This window comes from Hakea prostrata, chromosome 9 (assembly GCF_041222555.1).
Source record: "Hakea prostrata isolate BN-2017 chromosome 9, UWA_Hpros_2, whole genome shotgun sequence".
Taxonomy (NCBI): Eukaryota; Viridiplantae; Streptophyta; class Magnoliopsida; order Proteales; family Proteaceae; genus Hakea; species Hakea prostrata.
The window spans coordinates 60,842,267-60,854,965 of record NC_142608.1 but is presented as its reverse complement, the minus strand read 5'-3'; the positions used below and the strand labels follow the sequence as shown (position 1 = coordinate 60,854,965).

At 42.2% G+C, this 12,699-nt stretch overlaps 1 protein-coding gene across 2 annotated transcripts in view; it reads right to left on the bottom strand.

Annotated features, from left to right (window-relative positions):
* The window catches only part of LOC149005963 (disease resistance protein RPV1-like), a 41,063-nt gene that overhangs the window by 20,342 nt on the left and 8,022 nt on the right, over positions 1-12,699 (bottom strand). The gene's annotated exons all lie outside the window — the stretch shown is intronic.

Genomic DNA, 12,699 nt, shown 5'->3' with positions numbered 1-12,699 from the left:
AAGGCTAAGCCAGTCGATGAACTTAATCACAAACGGCCCTGCTAGAAGCGCAAAGCTAAGGAATGAATAACTGGAATACGATTTAGATCATAAGCATCTGAGTGTTTACGTCCAAAAGTGTGTGTATGGATCTGGATCTCTCCTCTTCCTTTACTTTGTAGGTAAGTGATGTTTATATAGAGTGTACCTTCGAATCTTCTTCGTTGGATGTATTTGAGCATTCTTCGGATAGTCGTTGGATTCTAATAGTTAGATCCGTTGAGCGATAGACTTCTACTAGTTTGAACTAGTAGAGGACTCCTGAGATAACCTCACGGTTATCTGATGATTATCCTTTCAATAGTGATAAGTGACAGCCGTCCATCTGTGTCTGCCATCATTAGGGTAATTAACCTAATCCATAAGTTGGATTAGGGCATGCTTGTTGTTGATTTAGTTTTCTTCCTCAGCAAGCTACCTCTTGGACCCGGCTTGCTCGAAAGCGAGTCGATTCCTTTCGTCTCGACCGGAGTCGAAGGTCAAACCAAGTATGAACCAAGTTCGATCATATTTTCTCCACATCAGAACCAAACAAAGCGCAGAGAATGACAATGAAACCAATCTAATCCAAGGTACTTACATCCACTTTAGATAGCTTTCCTTGATCTAATACTTTAAACAAAGGCGAAACCCACAGGAGTTTCAAATAGCACGAGCATTTTCATACCTTATGCATCTAAAACACAAATGATACCGCCCACTATGCTTTACACAGAAAGCTCTGAAATAGAAAGAACTTGAAAACTAAAGAGTGGTACAAATACAAGAACAAGAAAAAATAATGGACAAAAGCATGTTTATATTAGAACATTTAAGTCGCATATCAAACTAAAAAACCAAATACTATCAAATCATGAAGATTTCCCTCAACGATAACTAGTCAGAATTACCAATGACTTTGGATATCTAAACCAAATTTTAGAAAACAACAAAAATTAAAAAAATTCCCAAAACGAAACCAGGAAAATGGCACCAACCTCTCCTCCTGTAAAAGAAAATTACCATCAAGATAACTTTTCTTTGATGCATGGCTCTAAAAATTGGAAGTAATATCCAATCTAGAAAACTTTAAATTGGAGAGAAAATCCTGACAACGCTAGATGGAAAATCATTTTTAGAAAAAACAGGAAAATATAATCTACTGAATATTTGCAGGCAAATGGCCTCATGCTAGCCCATTTATGTCATGCGAAGGAGACTCAACTCCAGATCAATACAAATGTCAGATTTCGTGCTTCATCTCAGATATATACCACCATGTATTTGAACATTTCCTTGAACTTAAATTTTTAATCCGTTATACTTTTTCTTCTGAAAAATGGGGGAATATTAAGCTACAACTTATCACATTTGCAGAGACTGGCGTGAACAAAACATTCTGAAGAAGTTTTAGCAACAAGTAATTTGATAAGTAGCAAGTAAAGGCCATAGTTCATAGAAAGCTTCCCTCAATGGCTCACTGCCCTAAATAGGAAACCCAAATTGGGCAAAATAGCTTTAACTTGAAGACACGCCATTGCATGAAACCAAAGAGTTCTATGGGTTCATAAATAATCAAGACATTTTGCCTCAAAATGCTCCTAACCATCTTTATAATGTGCTTTCTCATGCGAATGCACAATCACCTTACCCACCAATAAAATTTTATAAAGCAAACAAAAAATAAAAAATACAAATAGAACTGAACAAGGATGCACGGATGCATCGTACTTTAGCTATAGGAGGTAAAGAAGGCACCATCCTGAGAGGAAAAGCTTCCAAATCAAAACTAAAGAAAAGGTAACATAAAATAGATGAAATGGAGAAATTTCATTTGTAGATGAGAAGATGATACTTAAGTAAAAGGAGGGGAGAGAGAGAGAGAGAGAGAGTACCACAGCTCAACGATGGTGCTGGGAAAGCCTTTGCATCTGCCTTGCTGGAGAACTGTAGAACAGAAGTTACTGAAATCTAAACAAACCACAAGAACAAGAGAGAGGTTACGCATAATGGTACATGTTAGAAAACAAGCTTTAAACAATCAAAATAGCAGTTGAACTTGAACAAAGAAAAGAGAGAAGAAGAAGAAGAGAAGAGAGATGAAGAACTAGTAGAAAAGACCTGTGATTCTTAGCTAAAGAGACTAGAATCACATAGCACTTTTATTTATAGCTTCTAATGAATCTAATACAACTTGAGAGACAAGTAATTGTCCTCTAGAAGAAGGAAACAAAATATTACAGCATTAGTAACTTCCTAACTCCTAAAATAGAAAGTTCTGAAAATAGAAACTACCACCAAAATAGAAACTATGCTTTTTAAAAAATTCCCAAAACTTATATAGCAAGATTCCCACATTTTAAATAGAAAATATAATCAAAACAACAGCAAAATACTGTTCACGTGAACAGTAACGTGAACAGTAAACTCCAAATTTATGTATACTTTAACACTCCCCCTCAAGCTGGAGCATATAAATCTCCCATGCCCAGCTTGCAAATGAGATAGACCGAAAACTTGGTCTGAACAGAGCTTTGGTGAACAAATCAGCTAGTTGGTCAGTAGAGCTCACAAAAGGAGTTGCTATAAGCTTCTTCTTCACTGCATCACGCACAAAATGACAATCTACCTACCTCTATATGCTTCGTTCTCTCATGGAACACTGGATTACTAGCAATGTAAGTGGCTGCCTGATTATCACAAAACATTTTCATAGGGGTAGAAACTGGAAATCCTATTTCCTCTAACAATGAACGAAGCCACATCAATTCAGCAGTGGTGTGGGCCATAGCCCTATACTCAGCTTCAGCACTAGATTGAGCAATGGTGGACTGGTTCTTACTCTTCCAAGTCACAAGATTTCCACCAAGAAAAGTACAATAACCTGTGGTTGACCGGCGATCAATGACGGATCTAGCCCAATCTGCATCAGAAAAGGCAACCAAGTCCACACTCCGATTTGGTCGATAGATGAGCCCTTTTCCGGGCGCACTCTTGAGGTACCGAAGCACTCTCATCGCTGCATCCCAATGAGCCTTCCTAGGAGACTGCATAAATTGACTCAACACACCGTGAGAATAAGAAATATCAGGACAAGTAACAGTAAGATAAATAAGTTTCCCAATAAGACTCCTGTAACGATGGACATCATTTAACAAGTCACCATCATCACGTCCTAACTTCAACTGAGGATCCATGGGAATGTCACTAGGTTTAGAAGCAAGCATGCCAGTCTCAGTCAAAAGATCTAACACATACTTTCTTTGTGACAAACTTACTCCTTTTTTACTGCGGATCACTTCAATCCCCAAGAAATATTGTAGATCACCTAAAATCTTTGGTTTGGAAAGATTTTTGTAAGTGTGCCTTAACTGTATGTATTGCATCAACATCATTGCCTGAAAGGACAATATCATCAACATAAACTGCCATAATGACAACACAATCACCCTGCCGTCTAACAAACATAGAGTGATCGGAATAACACTTGTACAAAACCAAAAGACTCCACGGTCTTGCTAAATTTCTCAAACCAAGCCCGTGGAGACTGTTTGAGTCCATAAATCGCTTTATAAAGCCTGCAAACACGAACATTGTCCTCCCCCTGAGCAACATACCCTGGAGGTTGCTCCATGTAAACTTCTTCATGAAGATCACCATATAAGAATGCATTTTTTATGTCAAGCTGAAAAAAAGTCCAATCATAATTCACGACCAAAGATATCAAGACACGGACGAGAATTAAGTCTTGCCACGGGAGAAAAAGTCTCAAAATAATCTACACCATATGTTTGTGTATAGCCCTTAGCCACCAAGCGGGCCTTAAGCCTTTCAACCGTGCTATCAGAATGGTACTTAATTGTATACACCCACCGACAGCGGACCACATCTTTCCCAGGAGGTAAGTTGACTAAAGACCATGTATGACGAGAATGTAAAGCATCCATTTCCACATCCATAGCGGCTTTCCAGCCAGGAATTTTAAGAGCTTCGGTATGATGGGTTGGAATATGAACGGCAGACATAGACAAAGCAAGGCAATGAAAGCTAGGAGGGAGATGAGAGGTAGAAACAAAATTGGAAACAGGATAAACAATGTTAGAGTGTAAAGTGCAAGTACGAGTACCTTTCCTTAAAGCAATTGGTAAGTCATCGCGAAGGCGAGTGGGATCTCCACTAGAAGAATCCGCCGGTGGAGAGGATGAAGAAGGAACATCCGTAGGGCCAGCTTCAGGCTCCACTAAAGGAGAGCCGCTAATATTGTTAGGAGGAACTCTACTATCCACAATATGTTCTGGCAACTTATGTCTTGCTTGATAAACCTGTAGAGGAACATTGCTAGTGGAAGGAACTAAAGAGGGAATAGGAGGAGTATCATCCAAAACATTTTCAATAGACACAGATTGACTTAGATAATAAGGAGTGTGTTAGGACCCCTTCTCACTAGCCTAACTTATCTCCCTACCAAACTCCTCAACAACAGCAAAGAGTACTCAGATTGATAAATAAAGAACATGAACAGATGAGGAAGTTGAATATCATTGCATATATATTAAGACGACAATCCAACTTAATCACACAAGACTCTATTCATCGCAACTAATCTGGAATGATAAAAGAAATAAGAAGCCGCAACTAACACCGGAGGTTATACCCTTCTCCCGGAGGCCCCTCTCCGCAAGATCACTTGCCTTTCTTTTCCTTCTCTTTACTATTCGGCTCTTTCCCTTATATTATTCTCCCATCCCCTGGTACTCTAACAAACTTGATTCTCTCATCCACCGTCCGCGCCATCCGGCCTACGGTCGTCTTTTAGTGCATAATAAAAATGGTGGTATTTGCCCACTCTTGGGTTGCCACTTGGCCTTCCTCTACACCGCTGGTGTAGCACCACATCTCCCCTGTTTCACCTATGTTCGCCCCTGTTCCAGCCAATGTTTCGCTGTTCTCTCTCTGTTTCTTCTTTCGTTGATACACTTGTCTAATCGGGGCGTATCAACACTCCCTCCCTTCAGTGTCACCTTGTCCTCAAGGTTAAATTCAGGAAATTGATTGTGGAGCTCACGAAAATCTTCCCAGGAGTTCTCACAGCTGGATAATTGTTGCCATTGAATCAGCACTTCCAATGACCCTGAGTTGAATAGCGAGTGTCTAGGAGTGTTTGCGGGGTAAGTTGAAGTTCCCCATCTTCGGTTAAACATGTTGGTAAGGGCTGAGTTGTGATGTTGAGACCCACCACCTTCTTTAGTTGTGAAACATGAAACACCGGATGTACCTTGGAATCGGGTGGGAGTGTAAGCTTGTAGGCAACTGGACCAATTTGGGCTTCAATAGGGTATGGACCGTAGTATCGGTGGCTGAGCTTCTCATTGGGACGTTTGGCTAACTTCTTGAAGCGGTATGGTTGGAGTTTGAGAAAAACCTCCTCGCCTACTTGATAAGTTACCTCTCTTCGGTGTTGATTTGAAGAAGACCGTATACGGTCTTGGGCTACCCGCAGATTGTCTTTCAGCTCAGCTATAATCTGATCCCGTTCCCTCAGGTAAATGTCAACTTCAGCTACTTTGGAAGAATTCCCTTCCCACTTGAGTAAAGGTGGGGGCTTCCGTCCATAGACTATTTGGAATGGTGTCATCTTGGTAGAAGAATGATATGTAGTATTGTACCAATATTCAGCCCAAGGAAGCCAAGTGATCCAATTTTTTGGTTGTCTCGCACAAAAGCAACGGAGATATATCTCAAGGCCTCGATTCACCACTTCCGTTTGGCCATCTGTTTGAGGATGATAAGCACTACTGAATTTCAGGTTGGTCCCAACTAGACGAACAGCTCTTTCCAAAAGTTACTCATGAAGACCCCGTCCGATCGAAACAATGGATTTTGGAAATCCATGGAGCCGATATCAACCTAGTGAAGGTTACACCACATCTCTGCTGAATATGGGTGTGTGAGTGCCATGAAGTGTCCGTATTTGAAAGTCGATCCACTACCACCAATATGGTATCTCCACCACGACCCCAGGCAATCCACCGATAAAATCCAGACCGATATCTTCCCGATTTGGTCCGGTAGGGAGAGGCAGAACAACCCCGCGGGTTTCATGGCTTGATGTTTGCTCCGCTGACATGTCTCACAACTTGCCACATAATTTTTGACAGCCTTCTTCATACCTACCCAATACACAACCGCTGAAATTCTCAGTAGGTGCGAAAATAGCCGGAGTGGCCCCCAAATGGAGTAGAGTGAAATTCAGCCAACAGCTTAGGAATCATTTTAGAACCCTCAGAATGACCAAACGTTCTTTAAAGAAAAGAGTCCCATTCTTCAACTTATAATCTGAAAATGCAGTCAAACCACTAAGTAATGATTGCATCACTGCCATAGTGGTTAGATGTCCGAAGTTCAGCTTCTAATTCTTCTCCACCCCCACATTGCTGCAGATAGACTAGAACAGTGGATGGGCCCTCCATTTGCCGGGATAGTGCGCGGCAGCTTTGTTTTCACACCCTGGTTTGTAAAGGATTCGAAGTTGAATCCCAATAACTTCATAATCCATTTGCCGATCTTCACCACGAGTTTTTGATCCAATAAATATTTGAGGCTCCTTTGGTCGGTACGAACTTTGAAGTGTCTTCCCAAGAGGTAATGGCGCCATTTTTGAATTGATAACACCACCGCCATTAACTCCTCATAGACGGATTTGGCCGGGCTCGTGGTGATAATGCTTTACTCCAATAGGCGATAGGATGCCCTTCTTGCATGAGGACAGCTCCTAACCCTACGCCCGATGCATCCGTTTCCACCAAAAATTCTTTCAAAAATCAGGCATAGCAAGACAAGTACGGAAGTCATTGCTGCCTCGGTGCTTCAAAGGCTGTAGTAGCTGAATCATCCCACGGTAAGCATCTTTCTTCAACAGCTTGGTGAGTGCTGTGGCTATTTTCCCATAATCGCGAACGAATCGCCAATAATACCCCGTGAGACCAAGGAATCCTCTAAGTGCCCGGACATTCTTCGGAAGTGGCCATTCGACCATGCAGCGGATCTTTTGTGGATCTGCTGAGACTCCTTCAGCAGAAATTATGTGCCCCAAATAATCCAATGTGGTGACAGCAAAGGAGCATTTCTTTTGATTCACTACCAAGTGATTTTGTGATAATATGTATAAAACACACCGTAAGTGATCTAAATGATCATCCATGGTACTGCTGTAGACAAGAATATCATCAAAAAATACTAGCACAAATTTACGTAGGTATTCGCGGAATACCTTATTCATTAGTGCCTGGAAAGTCGCTGGTGCATTGGAAAGCCCAAAGGGCATTACGAGGAACTCGTAATGTCCATCATGTGTGCGGAATGCCGTCTTCTCTTCATCATTTTCAGCAACTCGGATTTGGTGATACCCGGATCTAAGATCGAGCTTGCTGAATACCTGTCCGCCTCCCAATTCATCAAGCAACTCATCTATCGCTGGAATAGGAAATTTGTCGGGTATAGTGAGTTTATTAAGTGCCCGATAATCGACACAAAACCTCCATCCTCCGTCTTTCTTCCTCACCAACAACACTGGACTGGAATATGGACTTACACTGGGTCGAATTAGTCCAGCAGCTAACATCTCACCGACTAATCTCTCCACCTCATTTTTTGTGAATGTGGGTACCGATGGCCCGAGGTTTGGGGGTTACCGCCCTCGATCAAACGTAACGAATGATCCCGTTGTCTTCTTGGCGGTAAGTCCCCGGGTTCTACAAATAGGGAGTTGAAATATTCCAAGAAAGCACTTACTCCTGTCAAGATTTACCGGCCAAACATCCGCTGCATAGGTTTCAGCCACATTCCACTACCCTCTTGTGTGCTGCCTTCCACAGTTGATGTAGAGATGTCTCCCCCGAGTAGGGGATCCCCTCTTAGTGTCACTGGTTTGTTCTCCCATTTGAACTTCAGAGTTTGGAGCTTCCAGTTGCTCTGAATATCCCCTAAAGAGGAGAGCCATTCCACCCCTAAAATGACATCGATTCCACCAAGTTCGAATGGTAAGAGCCCCGCACAAACCGCACGCTCCGATCATATGGTAATGTCACGACATACCCCCGGCCTTGACATGCTTCCCGTCCCCTAAAGTGACTTGAAATTGCTTCTTCCCTTCAACCTTCAACCCAATCTGTTGTACCATTTGTTGTGAGATAAAGTTGTGTGTTGCGCCACAATCTACTAGCAACACCACCGGATTTCCTTCAATCGACCCTCTCAATTTCAGCGTACGGGGTGAATCAAGCCCTGCGAGAGAGGTGTACGATAGTTCAGTTTCAGTCAATGGCTCAGGTGGCTCTTCCCCAACTTTGATAGGTGTCTCTGCAAATACCGTTGTTCCTTCCTGGGTTTCGTCTTCGTGGAGAAGCAGAATCTTCAGTTGTTTCAATGGACACTGGTGACCGCGACTGTAGGGACCATCGCACCGGAAGCATAAGCCTTTATCCATCTTCACTTTTAGTTCTTCAGGTGTCAACCATTTACGGCCGCTGCTACTGCTACTTGCACCGCCGGATGTAGCAGACGAGACCCCTTTTGAGGACGACGAACTATTCACTGTGGTTTGCCCTACATTAGTTTGATTAACCACATTCGAACCGGTACTGGTTTGAGTCACTGGACCTGATTGATTGGACCGTGAACTTACAGGGTTTGTTCGGTTCAATGATACCGTCCTCTGGGCTGTATTCTGTCCCCAACCATTAATGGGCTGCGCTACTGGAATCTTCTTAAGCCCACGAAGGGTGTTGTTTTTGGACTCGATGGAATGGGCCATATCCATTGCATGGGCTAAATTTTTAGGTTGAAATAGGCGCAACTCAGCCTTAACTTCATCGCCCAGTCCAGACAAAAATGCCCCTTGTAACCATTCTTCTCCTTAGCTCCGGCAGCGGCGGTAAGGGCCTCAAATTGGTTGCGATACTTAGCAACCGTGCTCCTGCCGCAATTCCATGATCGCCTCCGTGGTGTTCTTGCTCGTGATGAACCGAATCGCTTCGCAACTCCCGCTTCAACTCTTCCCACGATGGAAGGGATTTTGTAATTCTCGGAATTGTACCCACCCGATGCAGGTCCTTCGAAGCAAATCAGCGCGCCGTAACTCTCCGCATCGGTGAGCCCTTGCAGCCCAAATATCTCTCCGCCTAGCCGACCATCCATTTGGATCTTCGCCATTGAAGATAGGTAACTCCGGATACCTCGGAAAGAAATCGCGACGCCCTAAGGAAGTTGTGGTCTGCGGTATCTCTTGTACGACAACACTCTGCGAGTTATCCCTCACGGATGTTGGTGCCGCCACCGCCTTCCCATCGTAATTTCAGGCGATGGACTATCGATCTCTAGGGCTTTTCCCTTTGCAGGTATGTTCTCGTCACTCATGAATGCCACCCGACTTTGTTCTACCTTGTCTATTTCGAGTCGATCAATGCGAGTTGGGTTTGAGGTCTTTCACACCGTCTTCCAATAATTCAACTCGGACTCCATTCACCTTACCATTCCCCGAGTCGACGTGCTCGATACCGAATGTTAGGACCCCTCTCACTAGCCTAACTTATCTCCCTACCAAACTCCCAACAGCAGAAAGATTACTCGGATTGATAAATAAAGAACATGAACAGATGAGGAAGTTGAATATCATTGCATATATATTAAGACGACAATCCAACTTAAATCACTACAACAGACTCTATTCATCTGCTAACTAATTCTTGGAATGATAAAACAGAAATAAGTAAAGCTGCAACTAACACCGAAGGTTATACCCTTCTCCTGAGAGGCTCCCTCTCCCACAAGATCGCTTGCCTTTCTTTTCCTCCTCCTCTTTACTATTCGGCTCTTTCCCTTATATTATTCTCCCATCCCCTGGTACTCTAACAAACTTGATTCTCTCATCCACTGTCCTGCTGCCATCTGGCCTACAGTTCTGTCTTTTAGTGCATAATAAAAATGGTGGTATTTGCCCACTCTTGGGTTGCCACTTGGCCTTCCTCTACACCTGCTGCTGGTGTAGCTACCACATCTCCCCTGTTTCACCTATGTTCTGCCCTGTTTCAGTCAATGTTTCAGCTGTTCTTCTCTATTTCTTCTTTCGTTGATACACTTGTGTAATCAGGGGCGTATCAGAGTGTCTTCAAAAAAGGTCACATCCGCACTTGTAAATTGTTTGCGAAGAACCAGATCATAACAACGAAAACCTTTTTGAGTGCGTGAGTACCCAAGAAAAATACACTTAATAGAACGGGGGGAAAGTTTATCCAAAGGATGTGGTATGTGAACAAAACACACACAACCAAAAATTTTAGGTGGAACTGAAAACGATTCTCTATTGGGAAAAACAATTGAAAAAGGAAATTTTTAAGAAAGCAAAGGCATAGGCATGCGGTTAATTAAATGACCAGCAGTCAAAATTGCATCACACCAGTAACTCTTTGGAACATTCATCTGAATCAAAATAGCGCGTGCAACCTCCAAGAGGTGACGATTTTTGCGTTCAGCCACTCCATTTTGTTGAGGAGTGAATGAACAACTGGTTTGATGAATCATTCCAAGAGAATCACACAAGTTAGATATATCATGTTGCACATATTCTAAAGCATTATCGGACCGAAAAATTTTAATAGGAAGAGAAAATTGAGTCCGAATTTCATGAATAAAACTTTTAAATGTAGTTAAGAACTCTGTCCGATCCTTTAAAAGATACAACCATGTAAGACGGGAGAAATCGTCCACAAAAGTAACAAAATATCGAAAACCATGCCTATTACTAATTCTACGAGGGCCCCAAATATCGGAATGAACAAGAGAAAATAAGGACTCACTACGAGAGATAGAGCGTGGAGGATAGGTGGCACGATGATGCTTCCCTAACTCACACGCTTCACAATTTAATATAGACACTGATTTAAAAGAAGAAAATAAAATTTTTAATCTAGGTAAAGACAGATGGCCTAAACGACAATGCCACTGGAGAGCATCTACACAATCATCAAAAAGAGCTGCAATAGGGGTAGCATAGTCCAGATAGTAAAGTCCGTTCCTTTCACACCCTCCACCAATCGTCTTCCTCGTGTGAAGGTCCTGGAAAACACAATAAGTGGGAGTAAAAGTCACAGAGCAGTTTAGTGCTTTAGTTAATTGACTAACAGATAATAATTTAAAAGGAAAGTTAGCAACATGAAGTACGGATGATAAAGTAAAAGAAGGTGTAGGAGAAACACTTCCAGAGCCTAGAATAGGTGTGGAAGTCCCATTAGCTATGACAACAAAATGTTTAGTGGTAGATTTAGAAAAAGAGCTAAAAAGTGATGACTTACCAGTTATATGGGAAGAGGCCCCTGAATCGATGATCCAAGGGGTGGGAGTAGAAGTGAGAAGTGTTGTGTTACCTGCATGAGAAAGTGTGGCAGCAGAAGTACTAGTGGATGTGGAAGCGCCAATTTCAATATTTTGCAATCGGCGAAGGATTTGGCTTACATCATCTCTTAGAGTCTTAGACAAGTCCCCTGAAGAAGATCCAGAACCACTATCGTTGTTTGTTACAGTATCAGTACCACCATCAGAAACGGCATGATTGACAAGGTGCTTGGCCCACTCTGGTTTTCCATGTTTGGCCCAACAAGCTTCCACTAAGTGCCCTGTTTTACCGCAATGAGTACAAAGTCGAGATGTCTTATCAGACAATTGAACACCACGACCTCCAAAAGACCTACTAACTCCCCCTGAACCACGACCACGTCCCCTTCCATAAGAGGTAGTGAAGGTTGAATTTTCTCCTTTAGAACTTTTGTTTGGAGAACTCCCTTTAGGCAAGGCAATACGTTGAAGTCTAGAATATGCTTTACTAAGATTAGGGACATGCTCACCAGCAAGAAGATGTCCTTTAACAGATTTCAGTTCAGGGTTCAATCCTGCAAGAAACTTAGACCCAAAAAATTCATTCCGTTGGGCCTTTAGCTTCTCTATATCAGTGGTGAGAGGTTGAAAGACATTCAACTCCTCCATTATGCCTTTAAAGGAGTTGTAATAATCCTGCAGAGACTTGTCAGCTTGCTGAAATTGAAATAGCTTTTCATAAATGCTAAAAATCCGAGTCATATTTTAGCTTGGGAATAAGTCTCTTGCAAATCATCCCATATTCCCTTTGCAGTCTTATGGAACATAACATTCGCTGCAATATCAGGTGCCATACTATTCCACATCCAAATTTTGATGATTGCATCATCTTGGATCCAACTAAAATAGGATTTGTCAGTCTCAACAGGAGGTTCATCCTCAATGAACTTAAGCTTACCTTTTGCAAGTATGTACACCCGAACCGCTTGTGACCACAACAAGTAATTAGAACTACCTTTGAGCTTGATAGATGTAATTTGAACGTTTACATGATCTCCTTGAGATCCTTTTGATTCAGCCGTACTCATGATTGAGTCACGTGTAAGTGAAAACATTAAACTGAGGTAGATAGCACTCAAATCAGTTTTCCAAAACTTGAAGTAGAATGAGCAGAAAACAAAATTCTGCAACCTTAGGACAGAATAGGAGGAAAAAAAAAAAAAGAGAGGTAACAAAGGTATCCAAGTTCTGGAACGTGTAAGAGTAAGGTAATAGGTAGAGAATATCAGTTCACATGAATATCTGATCTAACAG